This window comes from Lycium barbarum, chromosome 1 (genome assembly GCF_019175385.1).
Source record: "Lycium barbarum isolate Lr01 chromosome 1, ASM1917538v2, whole genome shotgun sequence".
Taxonomy (NCBI): domain Eukaryota; kingdom Viridiplantae; phylum Streptophyta; class Magnoliopsida; order Solanales; family Solanaceae; genus Lycium; species Lycium barbarum.
The window spans coordinates 41,751,126-41,774,266 of NC_083337.1; positions in this window are offsets into that span (position 1 = coordinate 41,751,126).

A 23,141-nucleotide genomic window follows, 5' to 3' on the forward strand; every position below is an offset into this window, starting at 1 on the left:
TCAACTTTGAAGGGGTATATCTCCAGGTATATTAGGTGTTATAAGGTGTTTCAAAAGCCTAAAAAGAAGTTCGTCGAGTCTAGTTTCCAACCCAACAAATCTCTTGTCAAAACGACATCGGAGTAAGGAGTTATGGTCATTTTAAAATAACCCTCCAAACTGCCAAATGGCTTCCGTGGGTCTCACTTGGGAAATTCAGTGGACATGTCGGTTCTACCGACTTTCCAGGGGTATAAAAACCCCCCATCAACCCCAATGTTTTCATCATTTTACACTATCGTGAGTCCTAGAAACCTCCTAACACATGCCCCAAACATTTATAGCCAATTAAATCAAGAATTTAACAAGATTACACTAAACTAGTCCATGAAAGGTGATTTCTCTTGCTTCTACTTGGTTGTTGTGGTGAGTTTGGTCTTGAAGGAAGTTGGTGTGGCTAAAGTTCTTCAAGTATAAGGTATGTTCTTCATCCTGTCTCTTATGTTGAGTTGATTTTAAGGTTTAGCAAGTCTTAAATGTGAAAATAGTTATGGAGGAAAGGTCATAAAGTGTTGTGTTGTAGTTGTTGTGTTTATGGACTGTTTTGAGCATGTTGTGGCCGTGTGGTTGGGCTGATTTATGTTTATATGGATAGTATCTAATGTTGTTGGTGTGTTGACAAGATTATGCTCCTTGATTAGGAAGAAAGAAAGTGTATATTGTTGTTGTATGTTGAAAAACATCGTGTGGGATGTTTTATGGAATATTTTGGCATTGATGGTGATGTTGTTGATATTAGTATTGCTATTGTTGTTGTTTTGTTGGTATTGTGATTTCGGGTTAGGGATATAAACGTGGGAGATACTGCCTGAATTTTGGCAGATTCCAAAAGGGTTTAATTTGAAGGCTTAAGATAAGCATATGACTATAAGCCTAACAATAATATGAATTCTCTTGAATGTAGATTTAGGAGCCTGGGAGGATAAGGGTTAAATAGTTAAAGTTAAGGTGACTGAAAAGGTATGTTAAGACTAGTCCCTTTTTTTCAAAAGACATGATTCCTATGTTATGATTCCATATATGTTTCCATAATCTGCTTACTTCAAAAAGTTAGAAGCTCATTATTCTTAAAAGCTTCTCATGATACTAAAGATGAGATGTTTTCTATGATGAACATGATGATGATGATTCTAATTCTAGAAATTTCAAAGCTTATGATTTTAATGCTATAATGAGATTATTGAGCTTATTTCATGATTTTCTCAATTTTATTCATTGTTGTTGATCTCACCTTATAATAATTGTTCCTTCAAGGTGAGATATAGCGATAATGATTGTTCCATAATATAAATCAAAGGTTACCGACCTTGCGTCACTCTGATAGAGTCGTAGCTTTTATTTGAGCTCTCATGCATGCTATGAATATAATATATGTCTATAGCTAATTTGTGATATTACTGAGTCCTATTGTTTCACCTTACGTATGCATTGCTCTCATTCTCATTCTTTAGGCATATATTTGTATATAAGGCACATATGACAGGGGATGACAGTGTGGCCTTTATTGTGACGTTTATATATAAGGCACATTTGACAGGGGCTGACAATGTGGCCTTTATTGTGACGTTTATATATAAGGCACATTTTACAGGGGTGACGATGTGGCCTTTGTTGTAGTGTTATGTAAATATATATGAGGCATATTTGACAGGGGGTGACGATGTGGCCTATGTTGTGGCATTTCTATAGACATATGTGTTTTCCTAATATATAGCCATACTGATTCATTTAGCTTCACATATTTACTGGCATGTCTCAGATGTCTTCCATGATTTTATGTACATGTTAATTTTATCAGTCTAGCTCGGTAGGACTTCCCCCCACAGTAGTCAGTGCGCTCCATTCAATCTAGGGCTGCAGTTCGCTTTTGGTATGCTATTTTGATTTGTAAATAGATGGGTATGACGGGAACCCTGTCCGATCCTCCTTACAGCATGTACTCCATTAGAGGTATATAGACAAATGTTCGTGGTTGGGATGTTACGTAGCCATGAAGGCCCTTATATTGTTATGCAGTATGTATAGCGACCTAGTCAGCCTGCGCTATTAGTTTCAGTATAAATAAATACATACATACATATATAAATACATAGATACATACATATATATATATATATATATATATATATATATATATATATATATATATATATATATATATATATATATATATATATATATATACGGATGGTTATGAGTTCTTCATACAGAGTCGAGTCAAGATGTCGTTCTTTCAGGTCAGTATAGTTCGGATATGAGTCGTATACGGGCCACCGTATTGTTCAGTAATCCCAGGTACTAAAAGATGGGTGCTTGGTAATATGGGGTCTGGCGCTCGTCACGACTTGTCGATTTGGCTCGTGACAAAAGTGGTATCAGAGCAGTTCCGTCCTAAGGTTGTCTACAGACCGTGTCAAGTAGAGTCTTGTTTATGGGTGTGTCGTGCACCACACTTATGAACAGGAGGCTACAGGACATTTAGGAAATTGTCATTCTTTCTCTCTTAGATCGTACAATAAAGTCGTGTGTTAAGAGTTCTCCTTTTAATAGTTTCAACTTGTCACACCCTAATCTTACTAGGGTGTGATGGGCACTCGACCCCATATTCGGAGCCGAGCGAACCCGCTGACTCTTATTACATACACAATCTCTTTGGACTCTTAAATCCAATAAGAATGAAATACATAATAAAGCTTTCAGAAACTTTCCTTTCATCGTGCTCAAATCAAGTAGAATCTGTAATCATAAGGAATTTATAACATAACGCAAAATGACACATCGGCTGATGGAGCCGCTTACAAGACTGACATCCTATACCCACGTCTCTGTCTGCAAAGTCTCTAACTCCGAACAAGACATCATAGCATAATACTCTGACCCGGCAACACTCCAGGGGCAAATGGAGCTTGCCAACTCCGCTGGAACACCTTCTAGCAAGTCTTCTATTCATCTGGGTGTACCTGCGTGGCATGAAACGCAGCCCCCGAAGAAAGGGGGTCAGTACGGAATATGTACAGAGCATGTAAGGCATGAAATACATTAAAGAGAATCATAACTGAAACAGAGGCTTACCAAAAACAAGTATGACTTTTAAAAACATCAATGCACTTGCCTTTTGAAATGAAATCATGCATGTCATCATCATATATCACATATACATATAACGTGCCCCGGCCCTCTAGTGAGGGACGCAGTGAATGAAATCATGTATGCCAATATCATGCATCATATGTGCATGTAACGTGCCCCGGCCCTCTAGTGAGGGACGCGGTGAATGAAATCATGTATGTCAATATCATGTATCATATGTGCATGAGACGTGCCCCGGCCCTCTATTGCGGGACGCGGTGAATAGAGTCATCATATGCCATCCCGGCCGCCACCCCGTCATCATGTCATCATGTCATCATATCATATATATATAATGTGCCCCGGCCCGCAAGTGAGGGACGCGGTGAACAATGCAGAGGAATACGCACGAGAACATACCCTGGCCCGGGACGCAGTGGAGGATACATTAAGGCATGCACGAGCAGAGTCGTGAGAAACTATATGCACATAAAACAACTTTCAGACTCGATGAATAAGTACACAAACGACACGTGAAAGATCATAAACACGTTTCGAGGCAGTCCGAGTTAGTATACGAAAGTTAGGGACATTTTACTACAGAAACCTCTTTGAGCGTTTCAAAAGCTATCTTTGGAAAATCAAAGCAATGATCATATCAAATACCTTTTGAATATCACTATGGACCAAATCAAAATAAAACTCTGGGAACCATACACACGTATCAAGACATAGCAAAACAGCTTTCGGAAGTCAAGAACGATAGCCATCCTAGTGGCTCTAAGAATAGGAGATTCTTTGAAATCATACATATACTTTGTCTGTTTGTTTCACAAGGATCATGCCAAAAGAAAGAAAGGGTAAGCCTTACATACCTGTTCCACGTCCTATTAGCTACACTTAATTATCCAAGCTCGCTATCGCTAGTCTACATTCAAGAAGATTTACACAATCATTAACCACATCGTCACACACTTGTCTTAGTCTTTCAAATAAACTCATTTATAATCTGCCGAAATTTCGGCAGCATTTCCTCTGTAAATACAACCATCCCCGAGAATTCAACTCGGCCAAATTATCAATCAACAATCCGAGAATTCAACTCGGCCAATTTATCAACAACAGTCCCAATAATCATGCCAACAACATCAACAATCAATTCAAGATGCATTCTAACATTAACAACTCTTGTTACACAATTCCACGGCATTTCATTTATATTCAATTCAATCACATATAGTCAAGCCAACATCAATACTTGCACGTTCAAATACTTGCCCAAGACCTTACAAACAAAATTCAAGAACACTTCAAACAATTTACACAATATTCAAAACAACCCAACCAACATACCACTTCACCCGAAACCTTCCAAATTCAACAAGAACAATAGCAACACATTTCCTTCTTTCAAATTCATGAATTATATCTACCACCCGAACCCTTCTCAACTCAACATAATCAACAATAACACATTCCAAATTCATGAACTATAGCAATAGTCTATGCATTAACAACTTCATTCTCATAATTACAAGAAACTATATTGAAATCACATTAGCTTCTACCACAATCCCACAATGATTACAACTTCATTTCAAGTCATCAAACCTTCATTTTCATCATGGAATCCACAACTACAACAATCAAATACTAAATAAAATTAGTCCATCACTCCTACACAACACACACCTACACGGCCACAATCCACATACACATGTACCATGAATTCCATCCATTTCTACATACTTCAACACTCACAAATCATCTCTAACACATAGGAAAGGAGATTAAATCTTACCTTTATTCTTTGACTTCTTCCACTCGGCTAGGGCTTCCAACTTGCACCATAAATACTTTGCTTGTTCCAACAGCCACTCCATGTTAAAGAGGACCTTCCAATTGGTTGGATTGCTAGAAGAGAATAATTTTTATTGATCAATTCCATGGACACAATTATTTTGGAACCATGGCCGAATGGCCCTTATTTTGTTTTTCCAAGTTTTCTTCTTGAAGTTTCATGAATAATTTGTCTTGCTTGTAAGCTCTTATATATATATATATATATATATATATATGTATAGTCCACACAAGGGTGGCCGCATGTCCCCACCCTTGGCTTGAGTCAATTGGCCAAGACTTGGAGTGGGGCCACACCCACACACCACACGGCCAACATGGCCCTTTCAAGAACCTTCTTGAATATTTTGTGAAATTCCCATTTTGCCCCTAGCCTTCCACAATATTACCCTGAACCTCCTTGTGAATTTCCCTTTTTACCCTTAGCCTTTCTCAATATTTCCATACTAATAAACAACTTGTACATTAAAATAATTTCCGGAAAATAGTCTTGCCCTTAACTTACCACGACTATCTTGAAATATCCAGATGTACAAAATACGGGATATAACACAACTGATTTCAGCAATGCCTTGCAGGAAGGCTACAGCCGCCCAAAAGGGCAAGAGAGTGACCGATGAGGCCACTAGCCTCACGCAGCGGGCTACCGGAGCTCGAGGTGAGTCTCGGAGTGAGGGACCGTCTCAGACTTCACATACCCCACTTCTAGCACCTGTCGCAGTGCCTCTAGTTCTTTAGCCAGATGCACCGGGCCAGGATATAGGGGATGTTGTCCAGCTATTGACTAGATTGGTAGCCGCTCAGGCTCAGCCGCATGGAGTTAGTGTTGACCAGGCAGGTCGAGCCAGTAGTGCGAGGGTTAAGACTTTTCTCAGGCTAGACCCTCTAGAGTTTTTTGTGTTAAAGTAAAATATGGACCCTCAGGACTTTATTGATGATATGCAGAGGACCTTGAGGGTTATGCATGCTGATGAGGTCGAGTCCATGAAGTTGGCTTCTTATCGTTTCCGTGATATTGCAGTACAGTGGTATTGGATGTGGGAGCTGTTTAGGGGAGAGAATGCCCCTCCAGCCGTTTGGTAAGAGTTTTCAGATGCTTTTATTCGCCATTATTTACCACCAGAAGTCCGATGGGCCCGAGCAGATAATTTATTGCGTATTGAATAGGGCAGTATGAGTGTTCAGAAATATAGTGTATAGTTTGACTCATTGGATAGGTACGCCCCAGCTATGGTGGCTGAGATGGATGATCGATTCCATCATTTACTGGCTGGTCTAGGGCAACATCTGATCGATGAGTGTACAACAGCCGCGTTGCAGCCGGGTATGGATATTTCCTATATACAAGCTTATGCACAGAATTTGGAAGATCGTAAGCGTCAACGGAAGACAGAGCATGAGCTTGACCAGGGTCGTGACAGGAGGGCTAGGTCTTTAGATATTGCTGGTAAGTTCAGAGGAAAACAGAGACAGCAGCATTCCCGATACCCATTTTATTCAGCAGTAAGTGCACTTCCGCGGTTTTCAGGTCCCAGATTTGATCGGCCTTCTTATTCCACAGTAAGGCAGAGTTCTATAGCTTCCGATTTTCAGTATCGATAGGAGGCGAGATAGATGAAGCCACCCTTGCCACAGTGTGCTCGGTGTGGTAGGCAACACACCGGACAATGTCAATTGGGATTAAATGCTTGTTATTCTTGTGGCCGACCAGGTCATCTAATGAGGAATTATCCGTTAGGAGGTGGTGTAGGTATTACTCGTCCTACAGGGTCCGTAGCTGGTTCTTCTTCTTCTTCAGTGCGCCCTTCAAGGCAGGGTCCTTAGGTACTAGCAGGACGTGGTAGAGGGAGAGATGGAACACCTAGCTCGAGCAGCCCTTAGAATCGTATCTATACATTAGCTGGTAAACGGGATCGTGAGTCATCTCCTAACGTTGATACAGGTATATTGTCGGTATCCTCTCATGATGTGCATGCATTAATTGATCCGGGTTCTACTCTGTAATATATTACTCCTTACATTGCTAATCGCCTCAGGGTGAAACTTGAGCCAATCAAACCTTTTGAGGTGTCCACACCTGTAAGGGAACCAGTGGTATCTAGGCGGGTCTATAGGAATTGTGTGGTTGCAATTTGCGACCGCTATACTATGGCTGATTTACATGAGTTAAAAATGTTAGATTCTGATATTATTATGGGTATGGATTGGCTAGCCTCCTGTTATGCGAATGTGGACTTTAGAACAAGATGGTTCGTTTCCAGTTTGTGGGGGAACCAGTCTTGGAATAGAAAGGTAACACAGCGTCCCGAGAGGTAGGTTTATTTCCTATCTCAAAGCGAGGAAGATGATTTGTAAGGGCTATATTTATCACTTAGTCTGGGTTCAAGACACCGAAGCAAAGCCGCCAACTCTTCAATCTATCCCAGTAGTGAAGGAGTTCCCGGATGTGTTTCCGAATGAAGGTCTTTCACCCGAACGGGAGATTGAGTTTATCATTGATGTGTTGCGAGATACTAAGCCCATATCTATCCCCCCCACCCTATCGAATGGACACGGCAGAATTGAAGGAGTTAAAGGAGCAACTAAAAGACTTACTTCAAAAAGATTTTTATTAGACCCAGTTCATCTCCATGGGGAGCGCATGTGTTGTTTGTAAGAAAGCAAGATGGTTTATTAATAATATGCATTGATTATCGACAATTAAATAAGGTGACTATCAAGAATAAATATCCACTTCCAAGGATCGATGATTTATTTGATCAGCTGCAGGGTGCCAAGTGGTTTTCAAAAATAGATCTGAGAACAGGATACCACCAAGTGAGGGTTAAGGAATAGGACATCCCGAAAATAGCCTTCAGAACTAGATATGGCCATTATGAGTTTTGGGTGATATCATTTGGATTGACTAACGCCCCAGTGGTATTCATGAATCTGATGAACAATGTGTCAAGCCTTTTCTAGATCTATTCGTAATTATGTTCATCGATCATATTCTGGTATATTCTCAATCGGAGGTAGAGCATGCAGATCATCTACGTACTGTTCTTGAAATTCTTCGGGCTCGGGAGTTATATGCCAAATTTTAAAATGTGAGTTTTGGCTGAATTATGTAACCTTTCTAGGACATATTATTTCGGCTGATGTCATTCGAGTAGATACCCAGAAGATTGAAGCTGTGAAGAATTGGCCGAGGCCTACAACGACTACAGAGGTCCGTAGTTTCCTGGGATTGGCCGGTTATCACAGAATATTTGAAGAAGGATTTTCTTCTATTTCTGCCCCATTGACAAAGCTAACGTAGAAATCGACAAAATTCCAATGGACAAACGCTTGTAAGCGCAGTTTTCAGGAGTTGAAAGATAGATTGACTTCAGCTACAGTCATTACACTTCCAGAAGGATCAGAGGACTATGTTATCTATTGTGATGCTTCAGGAGTGGGGCTAGGTTATGTGTTTTTCACGACCCGGCTAGGGGGGCCGCGACGAGCACCCGGTGCTACCCCACCCGGGCACCCCCCTTATCGTACATAACATAACATCTAGGTGAACCATTGGTCAATTCGTGCTTTTTCTTTTTATCGTTAATCATATTGATCCCATTAGACGACCATCATCATTTAACATATCAAAGGCATCTATGCCACATCATAAGTACAAGGCCGACGAGGCCAACAAAAGAAAATATACAAAACATGGGCCGACATGGCCGAACATCTCTACCCACATACACATGACTACGAGCCCCTAAGAGTATGACATATCATATGAGCGGGACAGGACCCCGCTATGCCCATAATTATATACACAAAAGAATGAATACCCAAAAGCTGCGGCTCCGAAAGAAATGGAGCTCTGCTATGCAATCTCTGAATAAGCGGCTATGGATCAAGCCTGTCTCCCTGTGCACCTGCGGGCATGACGCAGCGTCCACAAATAAAAGGACGTCAGTACGAAGAATGTACTGAGTATGTAAAGCATGATCAACATCAATATAGAAGCATAATAGATATCATGTGAAATAGCATAGGAGGGGAGACAGTAATATCATCATCATCATGTCGCTTACTTGCATACATCGTCGTTCGTATCCCATAATAATAGCCATACCACTTTGTGTTGATATTCGTATACATGCCCTTACTAAGTCTTATCACACTCATATTCATATTATATACATGGTAATATCATATACATAGTATTTACATAGCATACCCAACCTCGTAGGATCGGTGTGTCATACATACTTGGCCAACTAAGGCTCAAGATCATACATACCTGGCCCTACCAAGGCGTCAGGGTTATCCGTACCATCCGCAGAGGTGTGCGCGCGTTTCGTAATCGTATACATACTTCAAACATAGTCATATACATATAGTCTTACCCGACATCATAAGCTCGGGGTCTTATCAGAGCCCTTCATAGGCACACATATACATATATCAAAGCTCGTAAGCATCTCTAATCTCATTTTGCTCTCATCATCATTACTATCCTCATCATTATCGTTACATCTACATTATAGACTTACTCGTCATACGAGGAACATAGTATAATCATAGTACATATCAAGGGTCGTGAGCTTATGAGCTCGGAATGTCAACCATGTGAAGACAACATACTCATATAGAGGAATTAGGAATTTGGCCAAGAACCATGCTTTAGGAAAGAAGGGTTAGCCTCACATACCTTTCCGTCGAACTATTCTACACTTGCACGTTCCCTTCCAATGCTAGCGTTTATACCTTCATTATTTTCATAACAATGGTCATTAGTCATTCACATCGTCCACATTATCTAGATTTCTCAATTTGCTTCTAATTCTCCCATATTTATGGTCATGACCTCCAACTTCGTCCATTCGTCTAAAGTGTCGAGTTCATGATCTTAGTACCATTTATAATACATTCATATCGTAACACAACAACATTCATAATTCAATTCAAACTATTCCTCAAAATTTCACTATTCACCATTCATGACCTAGTTGACCACATTTTCTACAATCCATGTATTTTAATTCTCCAATACCTTAAACATCATGTAAAAATCATGAATCTTACCTTAGAAGTTGTAGGAACAAGCTTTGGTTGATAATACCCCACTTTGAGCAAAACCGTAATTTTTCTCCATTTGGATTTCTTGACTTGGATGATCCTTGATGATTTCCTTATCCTTGATTCACTTGTCTTAATGTTATTGATGACTTATAATCCTTGAAAACTCATATAATAAATGTAGAGAGAGGTTTTAGAGAGAAGTGGTGTATTGTGGAAATGAAATAAAACAAGTCTTGGTCCTCATATTTAATGAATTGAAAAATCTGTGCTGGCTGAACAGTGGTCGTCCATGGAGGTTTACGGACCGTATTCCACTATACGGCTCGTCCTCCATGGGCGTATTTAACCATTTCCAGAACCAAAATCTGGGCTGCCTTCATGGTGGTTTACGACCATGGTTTACGGGCCATAAATCACTTTACGGCTGGCAGGTCGTATTTAACCATTTCCTCGGCTGGCAGAAAGTCGAAGCGTTGCATGGCAGTTTACGACTGCCAGTTTACGGACCGTATTGCACTTTACGGTCCGTATTTTGCAATATACGACCACTGGGCAGTTGCAATTCTGCAACTTCCCATATTTCTTAGACTTCTCATTTTAATCACCCCCATCCATGCACATGCATTGCTCACCTTGTATCTCATCTTAACTTAGCCAACTTTCCTCGTCTCACATCGGATACTTTCGAAATGTCGCCTAAGGTCATCAACGTCGTTTCTTGCTCATGGACATCATGCACTCATATTCATCACTAGTTCATTCTCTTGCGTACCAACGGAAAATTTTCCGAGGTGTAACATTCTACCCCCCTTAGGAACATTCATCCTCGAATGTTAAAGGCTTGGGGAATTCTATAAAACATTTGCCAGAGTTTCCTCTGTAATGTGACACTACCACCCTGTCACAACAACCCACAATAACAATGACTCACAGGGCAATAATACAACAGCACTAGAAATTTGGCCACACACGACCTGAATATATAAAAGGAAAACATGCATACCTTATGATTTTGACGTCTCATCTTGGACTTCTTCCAAGGGCTGAAATAAATGTGGGTATTTGGATCGTATACTCTCTTCTGCTTCCCACGTCATTTCCTCTCGATTGTTGTTCGTCCATAAGACCTTAACTGAGGCCACTTCCTTGTTTCTAAGTCTCTGTACTTGCCTATCTAGTATGGCAATGGGTATCTCTTCATAAGTCAATTTCTCTGTTACTTGCACATCGTTCACTGGGACGATCCTAGTAGGATCTCCAACACATTTCCGAAGCATCGAAACATGAAATACTGGATGAACTGACTCCAAGTCTGAAGGTAGATTTAACTCATAGGCCACTTTGCCTATCTTGCGTACAATTTCGTATGGCCCAATATATCGGGGACTGAGCTTCCCCTTTTTGCCAAATCTCATCACGCCCTTCATCGGCGACACTTTCAAGAATACCCAATCTTTCACTTCGAACTCTAAGCCTCTTCGACGATTATCCGCATAGGACTTCTGACGACTTTGAGCCGCTAGCAAACGATCTTGTATGAGCTTAACTTTCTCTATTGCTTGCTGGACCAAGTCTGGCCCTATCAACTTAGTTTCTCCGGTTTCAAACCACCCAATTGGGGATCTACACTTTCGCCCATATAGAGCTTCATACGGTGCCATTTGAATGCTGGAATGGTAACTATTATTGTAAGCAAATTCAATGAGTGGCAAATGATCATCCCAATTTCCTCCAAAATCTATCATACATGCCCGTAACATATCTTCAAGAGTCTGAATAGTACGTTCATCTTGCCCATCGGTCTTTGGGTGAAACGCCGTGCTAAGGTGCACTTGGGTCCCTAGACCCTCTTGGTACGATCTCCAAAACTTGACTGTAAACTGGGTCCCTCTATCGGAGATAATAGATACTGGAACGCCATGGAGTTTCACTATCTCTTTAAGATAAAGCTTCGCATAATCTTCTGCCATATAGGTCGTTTCGACCGGTAAAAAATGTGCTGACTTGGTGAGTCTATCCACGATCACCCATATAGAATCATACTTACGTCGAGAACGGGGTAACCCTGTAATGAAATCCATATTAATCACTTCCCACTTCCAAGATGGGATTTCTATAGCTTGCAATAAGCCACCCGGCTTTTGGTGCTCGATCTTCACTTGTTGGCAATTAGGACACTGAGCTACGAATTCCGCTATATCTTTCTTCATCTTATTCCACCAATATATCGACTTAAGATCATGATACATTTTCGTCGCTCCGGGGTGAACGGAGTAACGGTAACAATGAGCTTCCCTCAATATTTGGTGACGTAGACCTACCACATCGGGAACACATAACCTGCCTCGACATCGGAGAACTCCGTCTTCCGAAATATCAAATGATGACTCTTCCTTCTGAGGGAGTGTATCTCTGTACTGCATTAGCATGGGATCCTCATATTGTCGCTCTTTTACTTTCGCTACTAGCGATGAAACTGCTAAATTCTAAATAGTAGCTCCGCTGCTACCTGAGTCCACTACTCGGACTCCTAGGCTCGCTACCTGTTGAAGCTCACGGGCCATCTCTTTCTTTTCTGGTCGTACATCACTTAGACTTCCCATGGATCTGCGGCTAAGAGCGTCAGCCACAACGTTAGCCTTTTCGGGGTGATACAAGATATCAACATCGTAATCCTTTAGCAACTCCAACCATCGTCGTTGTCGCAAATTCAACTCTTTCTGCTTGAAGATATACTGAAGGCTCTTATGATCTGTATAAACATCCACATGGACACCATATAAATAATGTCGTCATATCTTTAATGCATGGACCACTGCGGCTAATTCTAAATCGTGGGTTGGATAGTTCTGTTCATGTTTCCGTAATTGTCTAGAAGCATACGCAATCACCTTACCATTTTGCATCAATACACAACCTAGCCCGACACCTGAAGCATCATAATAAATAACATATCCTTCCAATCCCTCTGGAAGTGTCAAGACTGAGGCTGAAGTCAATCGGTCTTTCAACTTTTTTGAAACTACGCTCGCAAGGTCCATTGAAACTTAGCTGACTTCTGAGTCAACTTGGTGAGTGGCGTAGAAATAGAAGAAAAACCCTCAACAAATCTTCTGTAATATCCTGCTAAGCCCAAAAAGCTACGAACCTCCGTAGGAGTCGTGGGCATTGGCCAAGTCTTCACTGCCTCAATCTTTTGGCTATCCACTCGAATACCGTCAGCTATAACAATGTGGCCCAGAAATGATACCGAGTTCAACCAAACCTCACACTTGGAGAATTTTGCAAACAACTCTCGAGCTCGAAGAACTCCAAGGACAATTCGCAAATGATCCGCATGCTCGTCCTCGGATCTAGAATACACTAAGATGTCATCGATGAATACAATTACAAATAGATCCAGAAAAGGTCTGAATACATTGTTCATTAGGTCCATAAACACTGCCGGGGCATTAGTTAGCCCAAATGACATTACTCGGAACTCAAAATTACCGTATCTTGTTCTGAAAGCTGTCTTAGGGATATCTTTCTACCTAACTCTTACTTGGTGATACCCGGACCTCAAATCGATCTTTGAAAACCACTTGGCACCTTGCAATTGATCAAATAGATCATCAATCCTCGGGAGGGGATACTTGTTCTTAATCGTCACTTTATTCAATTGCCGATAATCAATGCACATTCTCAAGGAGCCATCCTTCTTCCGGACGAACAATACGGGTGCTCCCCACGGGGATGAACTTGGCCTAATGAAGCCTTTATCAAGCAAGTCCCTCAATTGCTCCTTCAACTCTTTCAATTCCGCGGGTGCCATTCTATATGGGGGAATAGATATGGGTTTAGTGTCTGGCAACACATCAATCGCAAAATCGATCTCTCGCTCAGGAGGAAGGCCTGGAAGCTCTTCCGGGAACACATCCGGAAATTCATTCACTACCGGAACTGACTGAAGAGTCGGCGACTCAGCTTCTAAATCTTGAACTCGTACTAGGTGATAAATGCACCCTTTCGTGATCATCTTCCTTGCCTTTAGATAGGAAATAAACCTACCTTTTGGTGACGCAGTATTTCATTTCCATTCTAAGACTGGTTCTCCCAGAAACTGGAAGCGAACCATTTTCATTCTACAATCAACATTGGTGTAGCAAGAAGCCAACCAATCCATGCCCATAATGACATCAAAATCTACCATCTTTAGTTCATGCGAGTCAGCTATAGTATGGTGGTCACATATCACGACTACACAATCTTATACACTCGGCTAGCTATCACCGATTCGCCAACGGGCGTAGACACCTCAAAAGGTTTGATCGACTCCGGCTCGACTATAAACCGACCCGCAATATATGGAGTAACATAATACAATGTGGAGCTCGGGTCAATCAAAGCATATACATCATGAGAGAATACCGATAATATACCTGTGACTACGTCAGGAGAAGACTCAAGATCTTGGCGTCCAGCCAAAGCATAAATGTCAAACCCTAACCTTATTGGGGTGTGATGGGCACTCGACCCCACATACGGAGCCGAGCGAACCCGCAGACTCTGATTACACACCTAATTCCTTAGAATACTGAAATTCAATTACAAATAAAATACATGTTAAGCTGTCAAAACTTCCTTCTTACTATTTCCAAAATTTTACGAATCTGTAATTATATCAAATTTACTACATAGCACAAAATGACGTATCGGCTGATGGAGCCGCTTACAGACTGACAACCATTACCCACGACGCTGTCTGCAAAGTCTCTAATACTGATCAGACATCACAGCATACACACTCTGACTTGGCAGCACTCTTGGAGGAAATGGAGCCCGCCAATACATTGGACCATCCTCAGCTAACCTCATCTATCCATCTGTGAGTACCTGCGCGACATGAAACGCAGCCCCCGAAGAACAGGGGGTCATTACGGAAAATGTACCAAGTATGTAAAGCAGAAGTGTAATCGATATAATCATGATCAGGTACAGGAGTGCAGAAACATAGCTGTCAAAACCACAGTCAGAGCCGGAGATGTAAGGGTATGGCTAGCAAAGTCACACTCAGAACCGGAGACCCAGAAATATAACAGACAGAGCTATAGTGAGGGTTCGTATTACTAAAGGGGAGTACCCTATCCGAGACCTCAGGAAGAAAATAGTACCAAAGTATAGATGACGTATGCCAAATCATATAATCATCATATAAGCAAATAAAATGTCCCGGCCCTCTGATAAGGGACTCGGTGGGTGAAATCTTGTATAACAAAATCATGTATCATATATGCAAATAGCGTGTCCCGGCCCTTTGTTAAGGGCTCGGTAGTGAAATCATGCGTGTCAGAATCATGTACCATGTATTCATAACGTGTCCCGGCCCTCTACTGCGGGTCTCGGTGGATAATCTTCATGTGCCATCCTGGCCGCCATCCCCGTATCATCATAACATAAACATATACAGATAACGTGTCCCGGCCCGCAAGTACGAGGGACTCGGTGAATAATGCAGAGAGGTGCGCACGAGATCATGTCTTGGCCCGGGCTCAGTGAAGAGACATACTATAACTTGCACGAACAGAGTAGTGCAGAAACATATGCATATAAATCCATACTCGATAGACAAAGCGAACAATATGTCATAGGACGTACCTTTGGTAGGTTGCGACGGATTATGTCAAACAGGATTTCTGAGCTTGTTCAAGCATAACAAATATACCATAAGGTTCAACGGAGTAGTCAGGATGATCGTTCTTTAGCAAATAGAACAACTCAAATGACAAATCGTTTCAAGGAAATCGGACGTCGATCATAATGTACATATATGCCCTTTTTGGGGATGGCACGATTGATTATGTCAAATCATGGTTCTAGGATCATAGCACATATTAAATATATTGTAAACGCATCGCATTTATCATTCGACAAACGGTTCAATGATCAAGAGTTTCTTTCAAGCATTGTATAGACATAGGTCTAATAGAGCCACGGTAGGAGGTCTCGGAATCTGTGGGCCCACCTTGTGCCAAATCAAGGTGGTGTACATGATTTTATGAACATTAGACCCTATGGAAGCATTCATGAAAGTTTCAGATCAATCCGAGTTCATTTTGGAAAGTTGTGGAAGTTTGAACATTTTTCCAACAAAATGTAAGAAAAGAGATTCAATTGTACTGAATGAATAGTACCCAAACTTAAACTTGGATTTCTGTGAACAGAATGATCCCCGAGACTGAAATCCAAACCCAGTACACCTAGGACATGCCAAAGGAAGGAAAGGGTGAGCTTTACATACCTTAGTTGCTCTTTACGCTCGTCCAGATTCGATTCCCGTTTCGCTCAAATTCTACAAATGGTCATGTTTACCAATTGTAAGTTATAGTTTCCAAGAGTTCAACTTAAGAGCATATTTTTCTACCGAAATTTCGGCAGCATTTCCCCTATACATATAACATCCCTGAGATTCAACTCGGCTCAAATTAGCAACAACCAACCCAACAACAACATCAACAATATCAATAATCCAATCAAAACGCATTCTACATGAATAGTATTACTTTCTTCATAATGCAATAGCTTGCATTCTAGCTTCACACTTTCAATCCAATATCAACGTTTCCATATTCATCAACCCATCAAGATCATCCCAATACATTCCGAAAACATTTCATATCGTTTTACGAAATATTCACAAGATATACAAAATATACAAGTTCCCTACCAAAACCATAATTCACTCAAAATCTCCAAATTTCCACAGAAATATTCACAACACATTTTTATCTTTTAATTTCATTTACTACAACAACAATTTGCATCTTACAACTTCATTCTCATAACTACCTAAACTATATAAAAGCTCATACTTTCCAACAACAACTTAACAACAAGTTCTTCATTTTAATTTAAACCATTATTCTTCCATCTACTTCACAAGGCCATAACAACACAATTAACATATCAAACAAAGTTAATTCATTTTCATTTCAATTTCCATACCACACGGCCAACATCTATTTTTCCAACTTCCATCAAATTCATTCCACTTTCATTTCCAATATAAATTCCACCATAACCACAACTAGAATACAACACAAAAATTCAACCTATTACATCAATACATCAACACACACACGGCCACTTTCCAACAAACACACCCACTTTGCAAACTTCCATATTTTCATAAATTCTATTCATTTCTACATACTCCACAACATACACAATCATCTTTTAACATATAAAAATAAGGAGTAACCTTACCTTAATACTAGTCCCCTTTCTCGGCTAGAACTTTATTCTTGCGAAACGAATACTTCCCTTGTTCCAACGACTACTCCACGTCGACGAGGGCCTTCCAATTAGTGGGAGAAACATGAAGAAAGAATTTTCCATGATCAATTTATGGGGCTGGTTCGGCCAGCCCCTATTGCCGCCCCTTTTTTTTTTCTCTCCCTTTCTCTTAAATTTTCTAGAACTAAATGATGGATTGTCTTGTTCTTTCAAGACTTACATGTATATATATATATATAATTATAGAGGCATGTGAGGGGCACATGCCCCTCTCTAGAGTTTTCTCTTCTTTTTCCATTTTGTTTTCTAGAGCTTTCTTGAATTTTTTTTAAAAAATGACTTAATTAGTCTTGCCATGCAAGCTTTGACCACATGCACAATTTCCCTTCCATTTTCGGCCAATGTGGCCTTTTATGCATTCCTTGTGAAATTACCATGTTGCCCCTAAGTTCCCACATTATTTCCATTGATCGTTTTGCGGATTTTCTCCTTTTGCCCTTATTCTTTCCGCAATATTTCCATAAACCATTTTACGAATTTCCTTTTTCACCCTCACCCTTCTCAACATTTCCATGCAATAATATTCATGAATAATATTTATAACCAACTTGCACATTACAACCCTTTTTGAAGATAGTCTCGTCCTCAACTTTCCACGGCGACTTTAAAATTTCCAAATGTACAATATACGGGCTATAACAATAAATACGGTGCTGAGGACCGCTAGTACTGGGAGCTCTGCCTCTACAACCATGGCCGACTGGCGCATGTGAACCTGGCCCCGTAGGGCGTATAGATGACGAAGATCCGGCTACCGACCATGATGGCTGGGTCCTACCTCTACCATGCACTGAGGGGCAATCACGCATAATATGGCCCGGTCGACCACATGAATAGCAACCATCTGAACCCAATCGGCATTGACCCCAATGCGACTTCCCACACTGGGAACATCGTGGTATAGGTGGCCTTGACTGGCCTGAATCACCTCTAAACTGGGACCCGAATAACTCTGACTCGGCCCGGGATGAGTAGATCTATCAAGGCTCTGGCCTGAAAACCGTGGAGGTGGACTGGTCCTAGAATAGCCTGAATGGCTGGGAAGCTGCTGTCTGTGTCCATCCCTGGACTCGCTCCTCGAACCCGAAGGTCTAGCTCTCTTGCTATGTTCCCTATCTTGCTCACGTTCATTTCTCCGCTGCTGTAGGTGTTCCTCTAATTCCTGAGCATGTACCTGAATGCGTGTAATATCCATGCCATCCTGAAGGGACGCAGTTAAGCATTTATCCATCAAGTGTGGCCCTAGGCCTTCCACAAACCGGTGCACCCGATCGCCCATATCCGCCACCATGGCCGAAGCATACCTAGCCAAGGAATTGAAGCGGAGACTATACTCTGTAGCACTCATGCTACCTTGCCTCAGATTCAAGAATTTATCGGCCCTAGCTCGCCGAACTTCTGGAGGCATATAATGACGGAGAAAAGCATCCACAAACTCTTGCCATACCGGTGGAGGTGCATTGGCTCCCCGCGAAGCCATCCAAACCGTATACCACTGGATTGAGATATCCCTCAACATACCGTCAATGAAGTCCTAAGGATCCTCGTCCGGTTTGACCCGAAGAATTTTGGGGGTTTCAAAGAAATGAAGTCACAGGCCCTTGCAATAACGACCCTATCACCATGCCCTGAATTCTGCCTCCGAGTCTGGGCCGCAACCAACTGAGTCAACAAATTAATGGCCTCTATGACATCTTGACCCGAAGCGTTTGGTGGAGGAGCTGGAGTTGCTGGAGCTGGGGCTGAGGCTCCCTCACGCTCCTCAGTAATAGGCACTGTCTGGGAAGACTGAGATTGAGCCGCACTCTGGGACTCACCTTCCTCTACTACCGGTGGCGGTGCTCTTTTAGCTCGCTTTTCTGCCACCGTCTTGCCCTTTTGGGCTGCTATAGCCTTTTTCTTTTTAGGCATCTTTGAAATACACAACACACGATTAAGGAACAAGAATTTCTTACATCATAGCTCTATCGAACGATTCTTATGAAGAAAGAAGGTCATATATTCCTAAAATGTCCGCAGCTTGTTGTTTATAAGTGTGGCGCGCAACACACCCATAACCAAGACTCTACTAGATACGGCTCGTAGACACATCCTAGGACTGAACTGCTCTGATACCACTTTTGTCACGACCCGGCTAGGGGGCCGCGACGAGCACCCGGTGCTACCCCACCCGGGCACCCCCCTTATCGTACATAACATAACATCTAGGTGAACCATAGGTCAATTCGTGCTTTTTCTTTTTATCGTTAATCATATTGATCCCATTAGACGACCATCATCATTTAACATATCAAAGGCATCTATGCCACATCATAAGTACAAGGCCGACGAGGCCAACAAAAGAAAATATACAAAACATGGGCCGACATGGCCGAACATCTCTACCCACATACACATGACTACGAGCCTCTAAGAGTATGACATATCTTATGAGCGGGACAGGACCCCGCTATGCCCATAATTATATACACAAAAGAATGAATACCCAAAAGCTGCAGCTCCGAAAGAAATGGAGCTCTGCTATGCAATCTCTGAATAAGCGGCTATGGATCAAGCCTGTCTCCCTGTGCACCTGCGGGCATGACGCAGCGTCCACAAACAAAAGGACGTCAGTACGAAGAATGTACTGAGTATGTAAAGCATGATCAACATCAATATAGAAGCATAATAGATATCATATGAAATAGCATAGGAGGGGAGACAATAATATCATCATCATCCTGTCGCTTACTTGCATACATCGTCGTTCGTATCCCATAATAATAGCCATACCACTTTGTGTTCATATTCGTATACATGCCCTTACTAAGTCTTATCACACTCATATTCATATTATATACATGGTCATATCATATACATAGTATTTACATAGCATACCCAACCTCGTAGGATCGGTGTGTCATACATACTTGGCCAATCAAGGCTCAAGATCATACATACCTGGCCCTACCAAGGCGTCAGGGTTATCCGTACCATCTGCAGAGGTGTGCGCGCGTTTCGTAATCGTATACATACTTCAAACATAGTCATATACATATAGTCTTACCCGGCATCATAAGCTCGGGGTCTTATCATAGCCCTTCATAGGCACATATACATATATCATAGCTCGTAAGCATCTCTAATCTCATTTTACTCTCATCGTCATTACTATCCTCATCATTATCGTTACATCTACATTATAGACTTACTCGTCATACGAGGAACATAGTATAATCATAGTACATATCAAGGGTCGTGAGCTTATGAGCTCGGAATGTCAACCATGTGAAGACAACATACTCATATAGAGGAATTAGGAATTTGGCCAAGAACCATGCCTTAGGAAAGAAGGGTTAGCCTCACATACCTTTCCGTCGAACTATTCTACACTTGCACGTTCCCTTCCAATGCTAGCGTTTATACCTTCATTAACATCATAACAATGGCCATTAGTCATTCACATCATCCACATTATCTAGATTTCTCAATTTGCTTCTAATTCTCCCATATTTATGGTCATGACCTCCAACTTCGTCCATTCGTCTAAAGTGTCGAGTTCATGATCTTAGTACCATTTATAATACATTCATAATTCAATTCAAACTATTCCTCAAAATGTCACTATTCACCATTCATGACCTAGTTGACCACATTTTCTACAATCCATGTATTTTAATTCTCCAATACCTTAAACATCATGTAAAAATCATGAATCTTACCTTAGAAGTTTAGGAACAAGCTTTGGTTGATAATACCCCACTTTGAGCAAAACCCTAATTTTTCTCCATTTGGATTTCTTGACTTGGATGATCCTTGATGATTCCCTTATCCTTGATTCACTTGTCTTAATGTTATTGATGACTTATAATCCTTGAAAACTCATATAATAAATGTAGAGAGAGGTTTTAGAAAGAAGTGGTGTATGGTGGAAATGAAATAAAACAAGTCTTGGTCCTCATATTTAATGAATTGAAAAATCTGTGCTGGGTGAACAGTGGTCGTCCATGGAGGTTTACGGACCGTATTCCACTATACGGCTCGTCCTCCATGGGCGTATTTAACCATTTCCAGAACCAAAAGCTGGGCTGCCTTCATGGTGGTTTACGACCATGGTTTAAGGGCCGTAAATCACTTTACGATCCATCCACCAGGTCGTATTTAACCATTTCCTCGGCTGGCAGAAAGTCGAAGCCTTGCATGGCAGTTTACGACTGCCAGTTTACGGACCGTATTTCACTTTACGGTCCGTATTTTGCAATATACGACCACTGGGCAGTTGCAATTTTGCAACTTCCCATATTTCTTAGACTTCTCATTTTAATCACCCCCGTCCATGCACATGCATTGCTCACCTTGTATCTCATCTTAACTTATCCAACTTTCCTCGTCTCACATCGGATACTTTCAAAATTTCGCCTAAGGTCATCAACGTCGTTTCTTGCTCATGGACATCATGCACTCATATTCATCACTAGTTCATTCTCTTGCGTACCAACGGAAAATTTTCCGAGGTGTAACAGTGTTGATGCAACATGGCAAAGTTATTACCTATGCATCAAGACAATTGTGGAAACACGAGAAAAACTACCCAACTCATGACCTAGAGTTGGTTGTGGTTATTTAGGCACTAAAGATATGGAGGCACTATTTATATGGTGTTCATGTGGATATTTATACAGATCATAAGATCCTCCAATATATTTTCAAACAGAAGGAATTGAATTTGCGGTAAAGGCGATGATTGGAGCTATTAAAATTCTATGATGTAAGTATCTTATATCATCCTGGAAAGGCGAACCTAGTAGCTACCGATGCTCTTAGCCGCAATTCCATGGGTATTTTAGGTGATGTTCAACCGGAGAAGATTGAGTTAGTTCGCGAGCTTCGACAGCTAGCCAACCTTGGAGTTCCCTTAATAGACTAGAGAAATATGGGAATTACTGTACAAAATCCAGTCTAGTCATCTTTAGTAGAGGAGCTAAATAAGTGCCAATATGGGGACCCTATGTTAGTTCATTATAGAGATGCACTTCCTTAGAAGAAGAAGTCACTATTTGAGGTCCCTGCAGATGGAGTTCTCCGGCACCAGGGCAGACTATGTGTTCCGAGTGTTACAGGACTACGACGACAGATTTTGGAAGAAGCCCATCATTCCCGTTATTCTATCCATCTAGGAGCGAGAAAGATGTACCATGATCTTAAATCTATATATTGGTAGGATGGACTGAAGAAAGATATAGCAGAGTTTGTGGCCCAATGTCCTAATTGTCAACAGGTGAAAACCGAGCATCAGAAGCCTGAGGGATTGTTGCAAGCTATAGAGATTCCAACTTGGAAGTGGGAAGTGATTAATAAGGACTTCATTACAGGATCGCCTCGTTCTCGGTGTAAGTATGACTCTATATGGGTGATCGTGGATAGGCTTACGAAGTCAGCTCATTTCCTACCAGTCAGAACTACATACTCAATAGAAGATTATGCAAAGTTGTATATTAAGGAGATCATACGACTTCATGGTGTTCTAGTATCCATTATCACTGATAGAGGAGCACAATTTACAGCTAATTTTTGGAAGTCTTTTAAAGAAGGTCAGGGGACTCAATTAAGACTTAGCACAGCATTTCATCCACAGACTGATGGACAAGCCGAGCGCACTATTCAGACCGTTGAAGATATGTTAAGGGCATGTGTGCTAGATTTTGGAGGTAATTGGGATGATCATTTGCTGCTTATTGAGTTTGCGTACAATAATAGTTACCACTCTAGTATTCAAATGGCCCCATATGAAGCTCTATATG